Raw genomic sequence first — 19,346 nt, 5'->3', positions numbered from 1 at the left:
AATAAGTACCTACTTCACAAATATGTTGCAAAGATAAATAATTTGTGTAAGTCACTTTTTCAGTTAAATGTTACTTTAAAGTAAGTTGTAAATCACACCTGTGTCCCATTCTCAGAGGGCAACATTTTCAAGTCAGGCCCTCAGATGTAGCTTCAGAGAACAGATTTTTTTTATGTTAGTAGGCTCGCAGATTCTGGGTGGTATGGAATATTCTAAAGCCATAGTCATATGCCCACTGTTCCACCCCCAATGGAAACTAGGCTCTTTAGTCTAAAGCAATTTTATGCAGTTTCCCTTTGTCAGTGGGGTCAAACAGTGCTTGAGACATTGGTTCGTGGAGTTTGTTGAGGCAGAAAGGAAAAATCCATGCCCAAATTATCTGCAAACTTTTTCAAAATAAGTTATTGGCCCTTCTATAGCAGAAAGAGTTCAATGCAACCAATCCCTTTCCAGCCAAATAGCAGGTTGGTCCCCTCGGGGGATGGTGTTGTAAAGGGGGTTCAGAGTTTGTCTCTGTAACTGGAATTTGAACATCATGTAGAGATTAGTCTTGGTGAGTTCAAGTCCAAGTTTAAAGCACATGTATAACTTCTCTTCCTACCACCATGGCAACTCTGTCTATGAGCTTTCTGCTGAGCATTAATATGCAATAATGATTTTTGCATTTGTATTCACTCCCAAGGGTCCATCTACGTGATTCTTCTTAGAGCTTGTCTCCAGTCTCCGAGTGCTTTTCCTTTTAGGCTCCTGACCAACTAGCCAAAACGTCATTACTGCCAATAATTTTATGTGTATTCTTATCTCAAGCCACTTTTCTGTCTATACAAAGTATATACTTATGTAAATCATCCAAGGCTCTGGTGCATGGGAAAATTTCTCCTCACTACTTTGTTTCAAAGATACTACTGTTTGAAGATATAATGCCACAGCAATCCATTTTCAGCTTATAGTAGTGTATCAAGCCAGCCCGTTCAGGAACTATTTTGTCCTGTGTCAGTTATTTGAAAGGGTTGTCCACCATATGGTCAGAGGTGTGAGCTGAGTGAAAAACACTGGAGCAACAGTGGAGCTTGTTATGAGTCTGCACCACCTGCTCCTGCAGCTTATTTGTGCCTCTGTTCCTTCTTTTGCTTGCTTCTGGCTATAACATGTCTTACGATAGATTGCTGTTGAGCCCACCAAGCTTTATCAGTCTTTGATCTGACAGAATCCAGCTCATGATGTATAGCTCTGACTACATGGTCATGTGATGTCTCAATATCAGCCACCCTTCTATGCCAAGGCTCAGTATAGGTGGGGCACTCTTTTTTAAATGGCTCATAGTTCTCCCTTACAGATAGCATGTTCCTTCTCAAAATCCTTGGTTCTTTAAACTGAGATTTTCCTACTGGGAGTTGCCATAAACACTACATAGTAACTTTCTCATCACAAATATCTCCAGTACCACAGGGTCTGCCAGAATTTATGACATAAGCAGTGGGTTTGCTCTTTAGTTTAGACTTGTTGAAGTACTCTTCCTTGTTCTGGACCATAATCAAATGTAGCTATCTTCATGTCACTAGGTAAAAGGGTAAAAATAGTACTTCCAGCTATAGACGTGCTGTAACCAGAATCTAAAATGACCTACCAAATATTGTGCTTTCTTCTTAGTGGTGGAAGCTACAAGATATAGTCATTTGTTCTTTACCTTGGAAGCTATGTCTAGGCATATCCCAGTTAACTGAACTTCTGGAACTTTAATTTTTAGAGTGCTTATCTCTCATTTTCTGGAGTCCAAGTCATATCAAGGTCTCCAGTGTATTTTCTGCTCCTTGTTATCTAGTCTTATTAAATTGAGAGCATTGATATAACAGACTAGGTGCAGAGTTAACTTAGACCTGAAGCAAAGATGAAAATAAACACACCTGCCTGTCCCAATAAATATGAACTACTTTGATCCTCCTTTCTAGTAGGGATGAAAACAAACCCATATGCAAGATCAATGCTCATGCCTGACCAGGTGGTGGCACAGTGGATAGAGCGTCGGACTGGGATGCGGAGGACCCAGGTTTGAGACCTCGAGGTCACCAGCTTGAGTGCGGGCTCATCTGGTTTGAACAAAAGCTCACCAGCTTGGACCCAAGGTTGCTGGCTCGAGCAAGGGGTTACTTGGTCTGCTGAAGGCCCGTGGTCAAGGCACATATGAGAAAGCAATCAATGAACAACTAAGGTGTTGCAACAAAAAACTGATGATTGATGCTTCTCATCTCTCTCTGTTCCTGTCTGTGTGTTCCTATCTATCCCTCTCTCTCTCTGACTCTTTCTCTGTCCCTGTAAAAAAAAAATTAAAAAAAAAAGATCAATGCTCATATATCTTGGATCCCAGTTGTGTCAATTGGCTTTAGCAAAAATATATTCAATGCTGTAGCTTCAAATGTGGCTATTGATTGTTTGCCATAGTTAACTTTCTTCTGCTGTTTTTGTTTTGTTTTGTTTGTTTAGTAAAGGGTCTTGTGTTAAATGGTGATGTGATGTAGACTATCATCCCTATATCCCTCAAGTCATGAAAGGTGGTAGTAATCTTGAGTTGCACCCAATATGCAACATTATTTTTTGGTTTTAATTTGTTTGTTGGAAGGTTTTATAAGTTCCTACTGTGCTTTCCTCACTATAACAGCTTTTATCCCACAGGTCAAACAGGCATATCATTTTCAATTGTACATTTGAAGACCAGGTAAATGAGTACTGATTAGGGTCAATGAACAAAGTAGGATCGTTTCAAGCTGGACCAGGGTTTGATAGCTGGCCCTTACATGCCTTTATTCTGACATAGGAATTATGGTGATTCTTCAGTTCTTGTGCGTATTAATGTCAACTTGGACCTGTGTCCAATAGAGCTTGAATTGGGCATTTCCCTTTTCCAAGCACATAGTTAAAGATTACTCTGGGGAAGGACAGAAAGATCATTACTATAGACTTGCCACGACATAGTGGTTATTTCTTCATGCAGAATCTGAGCTGGTGAATTTCTGGCCCTATGTGTTATATCCATGTTACATTCCCACTTCTCTGAGTCTTTCGATTTTTTTCTTCCACTGTTCGCCATGGAAGACAGCATTTGTACTTTGTATTGTATGGACCATTACTTTATTCAACTTTCCAAGAGACATCCTAGTAACATATTTATATCAACTATCTGAGTTCTTGCCAAAATATTAAATGCTATATCATGGGTGAATGCTCTTATATGGATAAATTCTCCCTTATATAACTTTGTACTTTATCCCACTTAATCCATTATCCTTATATCCAGTCCTATATAAGTTCTTAAAGCTATTGTCAGTACATGTTGGCTAGAACCTACAGCTTCAGCATTTCCCTGGATGGTATGTTATTATTGTTGTTTTGGTCAGGAAGAGAGGTATAGGCTGAACCTGGAAAAAATATTTTGGAATACAAAACAGAGCTCTCTGCACTTTCTTCACCAAGAGAAAAAAGCCAGACTTTAATAGGCGTTGTAGACACTTTTGCTGGTCCAGAATGTTCAGGAAGACCCGGCATTACAAAATTCTTTTTTTTTTTTTTTTTTTTTTTTTTAAGAGGAGGGAGAGAGAGGAGAGACAGAGAGAGAGAAAGGGGAGGAGCTGGAAGCATCAACTCCCATATGTACCTTGACCAGGCAAGCCTAGGGTTTTGAACCGGTGACCTCAGCATTTCCAGGTTGACGCTTTATCCACTGTGCCACCACAGGTCAGGCTACAAAATTCTTAAGTGCATCAAACCAGATGTAATTATTCCAAGTCTCAGAGTCCCAGTCTTCCAAATAGGTTCTCTTATCTTGGTGTAGCAGATGTGCTGGAGTTGAGAATTTTATCTTCTCTAGAGATCCATTTTAGTAAGTTCAGAGCCTGATGCTTGGCTTCTTCTACCTTCTGGCAGCCGAGAATAACTGTCTTTATGTGCTATCAAAGTACTTTCACTTTTTTTTAATTCAGTGAGAGGAGGGAAGGCAGAGACAGTCTCTTGTATGTGTCCTGACCAGGATCCACCCAGCAAGCCCACGAGAGGAGACGCTCTGCTCATTTGGAGCATTGTTCCATTGCTCAGCAACTGAGCTCTTCTTAGTGCCTGAAGCAGAGGCTATAGAGCCATCCTCAGGGCCAGCGCCAACTTACTCTACTTGAGCCATGGCTGCAGGAAGGGAGGGTGTGAGAGAGAGAGAGAGAGAGAAGTAAGAGGGAGAGGGTTGGAGAAACAGGTGGGTGCTTCTCTTGTGTGCCCTGACTGAAAATCAAACCCGAGGCATCTACACACTGGGCCAATGCTCTATCACTGAGCCAACCAGCCAGTGACAAGGTATTTTCACTTTTAAACTTTATTTTACATTGTCAATAATCATCTTCAGTCTATTATTGTCTTTATCTAATGTACTTACCAAAATCCTTCGAACTTGAAAATCCTTACAATTAACACTTTATCTAATTCTCTCAAACACTCGAGTTCTTGTACTGTCATCTTCTTCCCTTCTATTGTTATTTAATATCTGTTTACCAAAAAAGGAAGTTTTAATAATTTACTCTATTACAAGTTAGGAGCTATCAATACTCTACTACTTACTACCAGGGGTGGAGTTCTCAGTGTCAATAAAGCAAAGAATTATCCTGTTCTCAAATCTCATTTTAAAATATTGTCATCTTAGATATTATTTTTGGAAACATACTCAGAAATTAAGTTTTATCAGGAGGAATTTTATTGAGGAAGCTCTAAGGAGCACAAGTGACAAAGTAAGGTTGCCAGTCTGGGACAAATGGAAAGCCGAACTGTGGTGTTACAATACAGACACTATCCAATGCAAAAGCCATGTAAAGTCCTAGAACTGAAAAGAGGCTTCAAAAGGTTTCCCTGATTTAGGTAAAGGGGTGGGCTTTTGTAGCCTTTCATTTGTTATTCATTCCATAAGGCTTTCTCAGAGAAGGCAATTCTCTCAGAAAGATGCACCTATAAACAGTTTAAATAGCCAACACCTTTGGAAGCTTGTGAAACAAGTGCCTTAATTGGAAATGGGAATATAAGTGGCACACTATACACAGAGAAATCACCTACAGCATTAAATTCAGATGGGAAATTTTATAGGTTGGCTATGGCTAGAAGGTTGATTGATGATAGAGGAATCAGCGGAAACTTTCAGTTTCGAAACAATGAGACAAGCAGTAAGGCACACCAAGACAATGAAGTAAAGATTCACAAATAAATGTCACAGGAAGTGACAGAGAGGAGAAGCATCAACTTGTAGTTGCATAACTTTTAGTTGTTCATTGATTGCTTCTCATATGTGCCTTGAGCAGGGAGCACAAGTCAAGCAGTGACCCTTTGCTCAAGTCAGTATCCATGGGATCATGTTGAAGATCCTGCACTCAAGCTGGCAACCCCATGCTCAAGCCAGATAAGATTCAGGGTTTTCAACCTGAGTCCTGCACATCCCAGGTCAAGGTTCTAGCCACCATGTCATTACTGGTCAAGTAACATGACATTATATTTTTCTTTGTTTTCTGTTTTGTCTATGAAAGAAAAAGATTAAAACATTTTAATCCTAAGAAAGAGGATTAAAATTGCTGAGAGAAAAACCTAAATTCTTGAGAAAAGCAAAAATTGGCTCTTTGAAAAGACTTGAAATAACTTTAATCCAGTAATGTATATTCTGAAATTAAATATATGTGGCAGGAACTTTGTTAAGATGATGCAAGGATGTATAATGTATGGCTCCTACCCTCAAGAATCTTACAGTTAAGAGCAATAGTTTTCCACTTGTCTGCACATAAGTATAATTAGGAGAACTTTGGAAACAATTTCATTCAGATTTGACCACAAACTAATTAAATCAGAATCTTGGATTAGACACAAATCCAGGCATCAGTATTTTAAATCTTTCCAATTGGTTCCAACCTGCCAAAAGGCTGAAAGACAAATTTATGAATACACAAGTAAAATGAAACATTATAATTATTATAAAATGAAAGTGCATGTCCAATGATATTGAAACATAGAGAAATAAACACCTAAATGCTAATTTATGAATGTATTATGAATTTGAATATTATCTCTTTTGCAAAAGAGACAGAAGTTCAAATATATACTTTACATCAACACAAAAAATGTGAATGAGTAAACTTTAAGACTTTGTTGCCTGACTAGGCGGTGGCACAGTGGATAGAGTGTCGGACTGGGATGCGGAGGACCCAGGTTTGAGACCCCAAGATCGCCAGTTTGTGCACAGGCTCATTTGGTTTGAGCAAAGCTCACCCAAGGTCACTGGCTCGAGCAAGGGGTTACTTGGTCTGCTGAAGGCCCGTGGTCAAGGCACATATGAGAAAGCAATCAATGAACAACTAAGGTATTGCAACAAAAAACTGATAATTGATGCTTCTCATCTCTCTCCGTTCCTGTCTGTCTGTCTCTATCTATCCCTCTCTCTGACTCTCTATTTTTTTCTGTGAAAAAAAAAAAAGACTTTGTAAAGCACAGCCTTAGTCAAATGAGGAAAATAAATAAATGCATGAAATAGCTTTTGATGCCAAGCTGCCCTGAAATCCATGGCCCTTTATAATATGCAAGAGGAATTTTATCTTTATATTAAAATTTTCAGATGAATTATTAAATAACAAAGGAAAAAATAAAATAAAATAATATTTTATTATAGTTACCATATTCTGTAGGTCATTTAAATTATTGGTCTGGTAATGTAGATTACTTAAATCTTCATCAAATTATGCAAATGTCTGATATTCCAATGAATAAAAGTAATCAATTTACTGGTCAAAGTGGATAATCATACCTGCTCTCAATTTTCGGGGGCCAGATTAACTTAGTCTGTGTTCTATCATATGGAATTCTGGCTTGGCAAATGAGAATTTATTTATGTAATTTATCATGTTCAGTTATACCATTTGGAAAATATTTGGGTCAGTTTTGAATGAATATTGTAATCTATTCCTGCATATATGTAAGAAAACTTTTTCATCTTTTTTGAATAAGTTATAATTCAGGTTCTTGAATTTTATGATGCAGAGTAAATACTGTGGTTATGACACACGGTATCCACAAAGAGCAAAGATATTGATAGTGCACAACATAATATTGTCTCCAGACATTTACTGCAGTTCAGCCTTGCACTATTACTTCAATATTCCTGTTGAGAGTGTGGCTGAGAGGATCTATATTTGAAAAAAGATGGCTGAGACACTTGCTAACTAATCATTTCTCTTTTAATTTCTAAGCTTTATGAAAAATCAATTTGGAACCAGAAATCCATATACCTGATATCATTAGCCTACTTCTTAGAATACACATCAAAATCAAATGACCACATGAAGTATATCCTTGCATCTCTTGCTAAAGCAATATTGAGGGAATTTTTCACCATGTTTTCCAGTATTACATAAAGATCATGAATAAATTATTTTCAGAATTTAGTTTTGGGAAAAGCAAAGTTTCTATTGTCTAGTGTATATTTTAATATCAAAAACAATATTGCCCTGCCCAGTTGGCTCAGTGGTAGAGCATCAGCCTGGCATGTGAATGTCCTGGTTTCAATTCCTGATCTGGGCACACAGGAGAGGTGACCATCTGCTTCTCAGCCCCTTCCCCTCTCACTTCTCCTTCTCTTTCTCTCTCTCTCTCTCTCTCTCTCTCTCTCTCTCTCTCTCCCCTTTCTGCAGCCATGGCTTGATTGGAGAAAGTTGGCTCTGGGCACTGAGTATGGCTCCATTGTCTCTGTCTCAGGCCTAAGAAGAGCTTGGTTACTGAGCAACGAAGCAATGCTCCAGATGGGCAGAGCTTCGCCCCTTAGTGGGTTTGCCAGGTGGATTTCAGTTGGGGTGCATGCTTCCCCATCCCTCCTCTGTCTCTGCCTTCCTTCCTTTCACTGAATAAAAAAAAGAAGAAGAATATTATAAATTTCAAATTACTCATCCCCTTTCATCACAGTACTATAACCATCTATAATACAATACTCTATGTTTATGACATTTTGGGCTTCCTTTATAATTTTTTAAAAATACTTTTATCCCTAGAAAGCTTTGGGCTAAATTTATTGTTGAATTATACTGCCTGTATTAGTTAGTCTAAGCTCTTCAAATTTTAATTTCTTTAACATTTTGTCATTTTACATTTTATTTTTCTATAGGTACAATTGTATCTGTTTATTTATTTTAAATTGCATTCAACAATTTTTTAAAGTAGGTCATGTAGAAATCATGTTCTAAAAAACAATCTTAAAACTTAGATATTAATGAGAAGTTAAATAACTATAGTCATTTTTTGGATTTGCTTTGGTTCTACTTTGGAAAAGGTAGCAAAGGAGGTCAAATAAGTGATAATATAAGATTTGACTTTGGGTGGAGAACACACAATGTAATATACAGATGATGTATTATAGAATTGTACACTTGAAACCTGTAAAATTTTATTAACCAATGCCACCCCAACAAATTTAATAATATAAATAAATAAATTATAAAAAGAAGCTAGGCTCAAAATAATACATATATAGTAATATTTAAAGGTAATTACACTTTCACTGAGAAATATATTGTTAAGTGGCAAAGTATGCCATTGGTCTTAAGTTTTGAAGAGTATGTCTGTTTGGAATATAAAGTTAAAATCTAGAATAACTGAGGGTCTATATTCTGTCTAAAGAGAATTTACTAGAGGTGCCTGACCAGGCGGTGGTGCAGTGGATAGAGCATCGGACTGGGATGCGGAAGACCCAGGTTCGAGACACTGAGGTTGCCAGCTTGAGCACGGGCTCATCTGGGTTGAGCAAAAAAAGCTCACAAGCTCGGACCTAAGGTCGCTGAGCAAGGGGTCCCTTGGTCTGCTGAAGGCCCACGGTCAAGGCACATATGAGAAAGCAATCAATGAACAACTAAGGTGTCGCAACAAGAAACTGATGATTGATGCTTCTCATCTCTCTCCGTTTCTGTCTGTCTGTCCCTATCTATCTCTCTCTCTGACTCTCTCTCTGTCCCTGTAAAAAAAAAAAAAAAAAAAAGAGAGAGAATTTACCAGAGGTAAATTCTCAGACTCCTAAGAGTTAGGTTTACTTATTTGAACATCTCAGATGATGACAGATGTAATACATGCAGAATGTAAAATGATGCTAAAAGAATTATTATTCTATTTTGTTGATATTAATATATTTTATTGAAACATTTGTAAATTAACTCTCCAAATTATAGTCACTTAAAGACACCTGCTTTAAGAGGCTAATGAGATAATGTGCATATATTTTTTAAACTTAAATATTATCTATTTTAATTATAATGTTATAAAATATCTAGTAAACATTTTTCCCACCTGTGAAAACAAATGTTTTAGCAGAACGAGGGTTGTAGCGCATGCTTTTTTAAAAATCAATTTTATGTCATATTTTTTCTTCCTGACACATTTTTGTTTTCACAATTTGTGTGTCTTATGAAATTATAGAAATGCCACCTGTGCAATAATAGAATAAATGCCAAGAGAATGTTTTAGTTATTATTTTACCTGAATTTTTAAAATAGCTATTTCTCTTGGATAAATAATTTAAACTGATGAAATTATATAAATATATGAACACATGTAATGTTGTAGGTTTACATCATGTCACACATTGCGTGCCAAAATAGTGGCGAGTTATAATGCAACTTACTTTTCATGGATTCAGAGTAAATACTAGCACTGGTTCTTTTCAAAGAAGTTCAGATTCATAAAAATGGCATCTTGAAAACAGTTTTATTCTTGCACTTTGATCAACATGGCAGAAAACCTACGAGTTTTCTATCATCTATGTCTCCCATTTCAGAACATAAGAGAAAGTTCTGTAGAACCACACAGTCTAATATGGTAGCCACTGGCACCATGTGGGCATTTAAATAAAATTAAAATTAAATAAAATTGAAAAACTCAGTTTCTCGGTTGCACTAGAACATTTCATGTGTTAAATAGCCGCTTATGGCTAGTGATGACTATACTGAGGTGCAAGAAGATCTCCGTTACTGCAAACATTTCTATATTGTCTGAGGATAATCTCGAACTTTATCGCAATAACTCTGTTCCTGTCGACAGCACTACTCTGTCACAAGTAATTATAAGAGAAAAATTGTACAAATGGTAAATGGTTCATCCCCATATTGATGTGGATTTGTTTTAATATCAAAAAAGAATTTATTTTATATTATTTAAAGTTCATTATTAATAAATAAGGTATACCTTACAACTTGAATTTAAAAATGATTCAAATACAGTAGGATAAATTTAAGAAATAAAATTAGGAAATATCTTAAAAAGTACTTAAGAAATTGATAAATGGTTCCCTAGGAAGTTATAACCTTGTTTCTCTATTTAAAATAATATAATTATTGATAATTATATATAACTTCCTGTTTCTATAAAACATTTTTATATATTTGATTTTATTATTTCAAATACCATTTGACAGAAAATAATTTAACTTTAGGTTATGACCATAAAACGTAATCAACAGTTAAAACAATTTTTTAAATAACATTTTTAATATTTTTATATGCAAATGTGTTTATAAAATTATACCTTCTAAAAATCTACAAACTCTGATTTCTCTGCTTATATAATGACATTATATACACTAAGATCATTGAGAACATAGTATGTAATAAATTAACATTGTGGGATAATTCAGTGTTAAGGAAAAACATGATTTCAACCAACACTGACAGATTTTTAAAAACCATATTAGTCTATTTTTTTCTGCCTTAAATGTTTAGTATCCTGAAAATAATACATAATTTTTTATAATTGAGACTCTTGCAATGTTTCAGTGCCATTGCTATGAAACATATTTTGATATGTCACACTGTTATTCTTAATAGATATAAGCATAGGGGTGGATATTTATTGAGTATTTGATCTAATTCCCTTTATAATAATTACTTCCTGAAAGTGGTTCTTTGGATAGGAAATGTGGCATTACTGAACTGTACAGCTATTGTGAATACCAGTAATGAAAGTCTAACATATTAGAATCCTGTACCGGAATGCAGCTTCATATTTGAGAGCCTGGTTTGGAGGAGGACCACTCCAAAAACTTAAGCGACATTTAATTTGGTTGCATAGTCTATCATTCACACAGTGGGATAGGAATATCAGAGTATTTTGCAGCAGCTAAAAGTTCCCTGTAGAGCTTCTACAGAAATGTACTTCCGGTGCAAAAGACCAGTCAGTGTCATCTGTTGGAATGGGTACCATTGATTCTGCAAAATGAAATTATCCTCTAGCATGTAACACATGTAGCACCTCCCACTGTAAGGAGATTTTTAGAGATGAATGTAGAGACCATTGAAAAAGTTGTATTTGTTGTCTCTGAGCTTGAAGAGGCTACAGGGAGGAGAAGGGAAAGGAAGGGAAGAGAAGGGAAAGGAAGAGAAGAGGGCTGAGGACTGAGCTGTGGTAAACTCGAACATTAAGAGATTAGGTGAAGAGATAACTACAAAGGAGACTGAGGAATATCCACCAAGTGAGAGAAAAACATAAGAGTCTAACTGTCCTAAAGAACAAGTGAGAAAGGTATTTATAAAATATGTGTGTTCAATTGTATCAAATGTTACTGAATGATAGTAAGATGGGAATTTAAAAAATTTAGGTATTTGTAGAGAGGTAAATAAGAAAAAGAATCAGAGGAATGCTTAGACAACAGGTTTGCACAACTGAATGCATGATGATTCAACTCAATGATATAAAGAATTTAGAAGAAGACTGTGGCAGAAGGTAAAGTGTCAAGAAATTGTCTTGGCCTGACCTGTGGTGGCACAGTGGGATGAAGCGTGGACCTGGAATGCTGAGGTTGCTGGTTCGAAACCCTGGGCTTGCCTGGTCAAGGCACATGTGGGAGTTGATGCTTCCTGCTCCTCCCCCTTCTCTCTCTCTCTCTAAAAATCAATAAATAAAATATATTTAAAAAAAAAAAGAAATTGTCTTGGACCCTAGGAGGCAGGTGCACACTCTGAGTGGACCAAGTTCCCCACGGCTTCAGGGGGGTGGCTAGGTGAGGACCTAGGTCAGACTTGGCTGAGACGAGGGTGGGAATTTTAGCAATAACAGCAGAGGTGGTTGCAGGTGCCACGGTTTCCAGATAAGGGAGAGCTTCAAATGGGACAGAGCAAAAATGGAACCCTTGCCTGTAACATCTGACATATATCAGTGATCTGGCCTGAGCACCATTGTGGGCAAAGTCAGTACTTAGGCACTAAACAGTTGTTTGTAAATTATTAGGAAATAAAAGCATATACATGGGCATTGCAATAAAAAATATCACAGTTCCTGACCAGGCGGTGGTGCAATGGATAGAGCATCAGACTGGGACACGAAAGACCCAGGTTTGACACACTGAGGTCACCAGCTTGAGCATGAGCTCATCTGGTTTGAGCAAAGCTCACCAGCATGAGCCCAAGGTCACTGGCTTGAGCGAGGGGTGACTCTGTCTGCTATAGCTCCTCAGTCAAGGCACATGTGAGAAAGCAATCAATGAGAAACTAAGGTGCCACAATGAAAAATTGATGCTTCTCATCTCTATTCCTTTGGGCCTGTCTGTCCCTATCTGTTCCTCTCTCTCTCTTTCTCTGTCTCTGTCAAATATATATATATATATATATATATATATACATATATATATATATATTATATTTATATATATAATATTATATATTTATATAAAAATGTTGGGCAGATAAGATAAAATATATTATGCTCACTTTGTTAAAGATGGCACTGCCCACATGGAAACTCATTGCCCAGGTGATAATATTAATTGCCCTTTTTGCTTGGGATGAGCGTGATTATGTTAATATGTGTTGGGGGAGGCCTTTCATGCCAAAAGGTTTTAAAAGAAAGAGAGATCACATTGTTCCGGGAGAAGAGTGATTACATTCTAGAAGAAGTTCACGTTGTAGGAGAGCAGAGAAAGGCCACGTGGAGGAGGCCAGGAGAAGCAGCCAAGTTGGCAGAGTGCTGAGGGAGAAGCCAGTTAGTGCAGAGTTTGTACAGAGAGAAGGAGATGGGAACAGAGGTGAATAAGGCTGGTGAGTTAGAAACCTTTGATTCTAGGAAACATGGATAAGTCAGTAGCTTTGTGAGCACTGAATGAGTGGCTTTTGGAGTCCAGTGTGTGTTGTATTTGCCTGCTGGGTGCAAGCTAGGATTAAAGATGATGGCCAACCAGTTCTTGTCTCCGTTGTTTCATTACCCACTGTCCGAATCCAATACAAACCTTCATGGGCCAGGCAGCTGTGATGGTGGCCACGGCTACTGGATTTACACTGATTTATGGAACTATTGCCAAGAAACTGGGAAGTGGTTGGAAATCCCTCACATTCAGGGCTTCTTGGCATTTGCGCTCTCATCCTAAGCTCTGTGCCAGCTGCTCTACAATGCAGGTCCTTTTGGCCAGAGAAACCTCAACTAAACCCTCTGCTCCAAATCTTTCCTCCTTTGCCAACTTCACTCTCTTCTCCTCTTGCATGACTCCCTTGACTCCCTTGGTCCCACTGGACTCCTCCCCTCCCTTCGCCGGATCCTGTTTCTCATCTGCCTGCAAATGCTATTCTCCCTCTCTCATCTCCAATCAGTGCTCACACCTGATCCTACTCCGGGTCACAAGAGGAAGCCAACCTCTTATGCCTTCTCTGCAAGATGGCCGGAGCAGAAGGAGTTGTTCGGGTTCACGTTCCTTTTTCCCTCTCTGATTTGTCTGCAATAAAAAAGCATGTAGGCTCCTACTCTTCTATTTCTACTGCCTATACCAAGGAATTCCAATATCTCACTCAGGCATATAACCTCACTTGGCATGATCTCTATATTATTATGTTTTCTACCCTTACCCCTGATGAACGGGACTGAATCCAGGCGGTGGCATGGGCTCATGCAGATAAGGTCCATGCCTCAAACCCTCAAATGCCAACGGGCCCAGAAGCAGTCCCTGACATGGACCCCAACTGGAATTACCAGGTGGAACAAACAGGTAAGAGATGACGAGACCAAATGATTGAATGTCTTATAGCTGGAATGCAGGATGCAGCACAAAAGGTAGTTAACTATGACAAATTAAGGGAAATTACTCAAGGACCTGAGGAAAATCCGGCTCTCTTCTTAAATCGCCTCACTGACACTATGGTCTTCCATATTGTCTAGAGCAGGGGTAGTCAACCTTTTTATACCTACAGCCCACTTTTGTATCTTTGTTAGTAGTAAAATTTTCGAACCACCCACCGGTTCCACAGTAATGGTGATTTATAAAGTAGGGAAGTAACTTTACTTTATAAAATTTATAAAGCAGAGTTATAGCAAGTTAAAGCATATAATAAAGTACTTACCAAGTACTTTATGTCGGATTTTTGCTAAGTTTGGCAGAATAAATTTTTATAAAACAACTTACTATAGTTAAATCTATCATTTTATTTATACTTTGGTTGCTCCGCTCCCACTCACCATGAAAGCTGGAACGCCCACTAGTGGGCGGTAGGGACCAGGTTGACTACCACTGGTTTAAACGCTACTTCCTGTGCCAGGGCCACTGTATTAGCTACTCACTTTATTTCCCAATCAGCCCCGGTATTAGGAGGAAACTTAAAAAGGTGGAGGAGGGCCCCCAAACCCCTATCCGAGTCCTGATGAACATGGTATTTAAATGGTCGGACTAGTAGGAAAATGCCAAGGCTGTTTGCCAGGCCCACATGCAGCAGAAGGTGACACTCCAAACCCAGGCTCTTATGGCAACCCTGAGGTCAACAGAGCAACAAGGGCAAGGCACAGAAGATGCCCAACCCAAATCCGGGCCACAAAAAGGATCCCCACCAGGAGCTTGCTTTAAATGTGGCAAGGAGGGTTATTGGTCCTGGCAGTGCCCCTGCCCAAGGCCACCCACTAAGCCCTGTCCTAACTGTAAGCAGCCTGGTCACTGGCAGAGCGATTGCCCCTTTTGGGCAACAAGCTCTTTCTTGGTGACTCTATGTGGAGGACAAGCCATCCAAATGGGAGGCCAAGCCAGCCAGGCAGGCCCATCGCTCAAACTCCTAGGCTTCATGGATGACTGATGCAACTCGGACTTGAAGACTCCCATCATCCACGCCAAACCCAGGGCAATGCTGCAAAAGCGGGTACGTCCATCTCATTTCTTGTGGACACAGGGGCTACCTTCTCTGTTTTGCAATAACACTCTGGACCTGTAGTTCCTTCACAGGTCTCAGTTATGGGAGTGGATGGGATCCCTTTCTTTCCCCTTCATACACCACTCCTGACATGCAGTTTTGCCTCAAGCTTGCCCACATGCAGGACTGCTAGCAGTCGGAACCACTGGGCCCTACCCATCTCTGGCTCACCAGAAGGCTGGACCTTGCAGATCCTCCTGTTGCTCCTGTACCTCCCACCAGGAACCTGCCACCAGAGTGAGCTAAAGCAGGGAGCAACGTTGTTCAATGAGACTGGCCCAATGGAAGAAAACTTCAATCTCCTCAACCATCTGCAAGAGAAACTGAGCAAGAATCTTTCCTCCTACAACTTGCTTAACTACTGATAGCAGCCACCCAACCTCACGTGAGCTGCCCCTATCCTAAATACTTTTCTAATTATCAGTATATTACTCATATTTGCTCTTCTTTTTAAAATTCTTACAGAACCGCATCCGGGAAGTTTCTCGACTCATGGTCAAACAGATGTTTTTTACGAGCCCCCTCAAAGCCACCACCTTCTGATCTCCCCTCCCCACAATACCCCTAACCAGCAGGAAGTAGCCAGAAGAGTAGTGGTGCCCACCCCTATTTAACACAGAAGGTCGGAATGTAAGGTCAGTGAGTGGACAATGGGGGAAGATCATGTGAGGAACCAGGTCTGGGAACTTCAGCTGGAACCTCCCACATCCATGGGCGGCAAAAGAAACTTCCCAGGAGTCCTTTGGAAAAAGCGACCGTCAGTCAGCCAGTGAAATTTTGCCAGGTCATATTAGCTCAACCACCCTAAATGAGACCCTTTAAATTTCCCCCACGCAATTTGATCCATGCGACTTCTCTGGCCTCTGTCCCAGGGACCAGAGAACATCGTCCAGGATGTGCTGTACTAAATAAAGCTTTTATTATTCCACACTTAGTGGCCACGCCCCTCCTTCTTCCTCAGTGGGGAAAAATACCTTACACTTGTACTGAAGCTACAGCTATAAAATATTAATATATAAACAAGTGTTTTAAAATTTTAAATACATATATATCATGAGGTCATTTTATCTTGTATAACCACCAATAGTTACAGAATATGTTAGTAGAAACATTAAAATGTTTTTTGTATAAATTTATATTCAAATTCATATAATTAAATTGCATTTATATATTAAATTTATAACAGGCAAACAGAACTGATTTGCATGAACCGTTAAATGTCTCTAACAATATTATTTCTTGAGAATTATCAGCTCTAAATATACAGTACTGACATTTTTATTTCAAAATAATTTATTAGGACTGTACCCTTCAAATAAGAGGGGGCCCAGAGAGCTGTAGGGGTGGTGAACAGGAGATTCCAGAGGAGCAGCCACTCCCAGGAACGTGGAAGCTCCACCCTTTCCACTTACCTTGCCTTATGCATCTCTTCCATCCGGCTGTTCCTCAGTCATATCCTTTTATAATAAACTAATTATCTAGTATGAAAACAAACAAACAAACAAACAAACAAAAACCAAATAGCATTTGCACCGTCAATAACACTGACTGAAATTGTAGTCAGCTAGACAGGCATGAGCAGAGCAAGGACTAGGCCAGGTACAGAGGGTAATCAGTGGCCAAAGCCCCCAGTGCCTAGAAACAGGCAGAACAGGAAAAACAAGAACCTCACCCCCAGGCTGACCTTTCCTTCCCCAGTATGTTGCTAGGAATGGGGGTTAGATCCTGTTGGTCAAATAAGTTTGTAAACATGATATATATGTTTGCTCGCTTGTGACTTATATTGGGTGTGGGGGACAGGCTATAAGCAGGCCAGGTTGTTGTAGCCTGAGGTTTGGTTTTGGGACTAAGCTTTTCCCCACACCCTTGACTGATTGTATGATCTGGGTGGTGCACTATCATGAGAAATCCAATTAGGCCTTGGATAAGTGACTTTGTATCGGAGACTTCCTTGTTTGTATATTGGATTAAGGGATTTTGGTTTTCTACACTATAAAGTGGGACAGACCAGGAGCTCAGACACACAGTTCCTGCTATCACAATTGCAGGGGCTCCCCTGATCCCTTGCCCTTCATGGGAAGAGCTGGTTTTCTGCTTTTCCCTTGTCTTCTTTTGTGGTTTGCCTGTCTTGGTGAGACACCAATAAATAGGATGGCCCCCCATCCTCTGACTCCACCATTTCTTTATCGTCTGCCTGAATCCAATGGGAACCTGCATGTGAACGGTCACGATGACGGCTCCTGGCCTTACAGATCCTCTTAGAGGGGAAACAAGCAAGTAGTCCTTTAGTGTTAAGTCTTCAGGACAATGAGGTTCTGATCCTCATCAAATAAATCTAGGCCTCAGTTGTGTTTCAGCTCCAGGCCCAGAACATCGACATAAACAGAGAGGTGACCCATGGCTGACATCAGGACCAGCTGCATCAACTAATGACCCCTGCATTTCCCCAGGTGCATTTTCCTTGTCTCTCTTTCTCATAAGCTCCAAGGACCCTTCTTTTGCACCTGGAACTTGTTTTCTGAGTCCATTTCTTCTACAGTTCAGTTCTTCTACCTCTGTGAGTTTCTAAATAAACTTTCTCTTATAGTTTGAGTCTGGGTTCTTGTTGGGCAGATAAAATGTATTATGCTCACTTTGTTAAGATGGCTCCGCTGCCCACGTGAGGCCGTCGCCCAGGTGATATTAATGTGTATTGAGAATCCTTGTAGCCTGGGGCTTGATTTTGGGATTAAGCCTTTCCCACCCTTTTTGATGTGGGGTGGTACAATCCAATCATGCCTCAGAGAAGTTACTTTGTATTAGAGACTTCCCTATTTGGTTTATTGGATTAGAGGTTGTGAAGCTACAATATAAAATGGGGGCAGAACAGAGTTTGTGCTCTTGGTTCCTGAGATTATCATTAGAAGAGAGAGGAGAGCAGAGAAAGGTCACGTGGAGGAGGCCAGGAGAAGCAGCCAAGATGGTGGAGTGCTGAGTGAGATGCCAGTTTGTGTATAGTTTGTATTTGGGATAAGGAAGGAGATGGGGAACAGAGGTGAATAAGTCTGGTGAGCTAGAAACCTTTGATTCTAGGAAACTCGGATAAGTCAGTGGCTTTGTGAGCACTGAATGTGACTGGGTTTTGGAGCCTAGTGTGTATTTTTACTTGCCCGCCAGGTGCAAGCTAGAATTAAAGACTATGGCCCATCAGTTTTTGGCTCCGCTGTTTCTTTACTGACTGTCCGAATCCAATGCGAACCTGCATGGGCCAGGCTGCTGTGTTAGTGGCCCTGGCCTTGGCTGCTGGCTTTACAGTTCTGAATCCACTCTTAGCCAGAACTCAAGTCCCAAGGTTCAGTGTAACTCCACCGGTGCTGTTCTCATCATCAACAAAATGAGTTTTCAGATGTATAGATTCTGATGAATAGACAAGAATGTGTATAGAAATTAGAAGGAAAACACTCATGACTAATGAAGGCTGGGTACAGAATACAGCAACTCACAAGCTCCATCTGAAAGGGGTATTTGCTGCATAGGAAAGCAATTTCTCTAAAAGAATGTTGGCCCTTTAGATTTTTTCAAAAGAAGCCAAACATATAGATTATTATTCTAGAATAGTATGTATGTGTTTAAAAAGCATGTGCATGCACACACACACACACACACACACACTTACTTCAAATCAATGAAAGCTATGGGAGGCATGAAATAACCCTGAAAAAGTCTAATATGTAAAGCTCTGACAGAGTCAAGAGTTTGGGATTTATGTGTTTCTGAAAAGGGGTAAGAAATTCAGCCACTGCTAATTAAACAACAATTTTCAGAAACAACCAGGTAAAAGAGAATACAGAGGGGTAAAATGGTAATGAAATAGTATAAATTTAAAAGCAAATAGGTAAATAAATAAATAATTTTCAGGCATTGCCAATAATCACTAAGGAAATTTAGAGAATACAAGTTGGAGAAAGAAGAGACATGCTGAGGCCCGTTAAAACAGGTCACGCAAACAGAAATCCAACATTTGGGAGAACTAAAATGGCTATCAAATTTAAATCTACAGTTCCTTCCTCTCTCTGTAAAGATACCTTTAATATGTTAATGGCTTTCAGAGGAGGGGGAGAGACAGCAATCATTTCAATATGAGATAAGAGGACTCCATCTTGTCTGAATATG

The sequence above is a fragment of the Saccopteryx bilineata genome, chromosome 5 (genome assembly GCF_036850765.1).
Source record: "Saccopteryx bilineata isolate mSacBil1 chromosome 5, mSacBil1_pri_phased_curated, whole genome shotgun sequence".
Lineage (NCBI taxonomy): Eukaryota > Metazoa > Chordata > Mammalia > Chiroptera > Emballonuridae > Saccopteryx > Saccopteryx bilineata.
Note: the sequence above shows the minus strand (reverse complement) of the source record.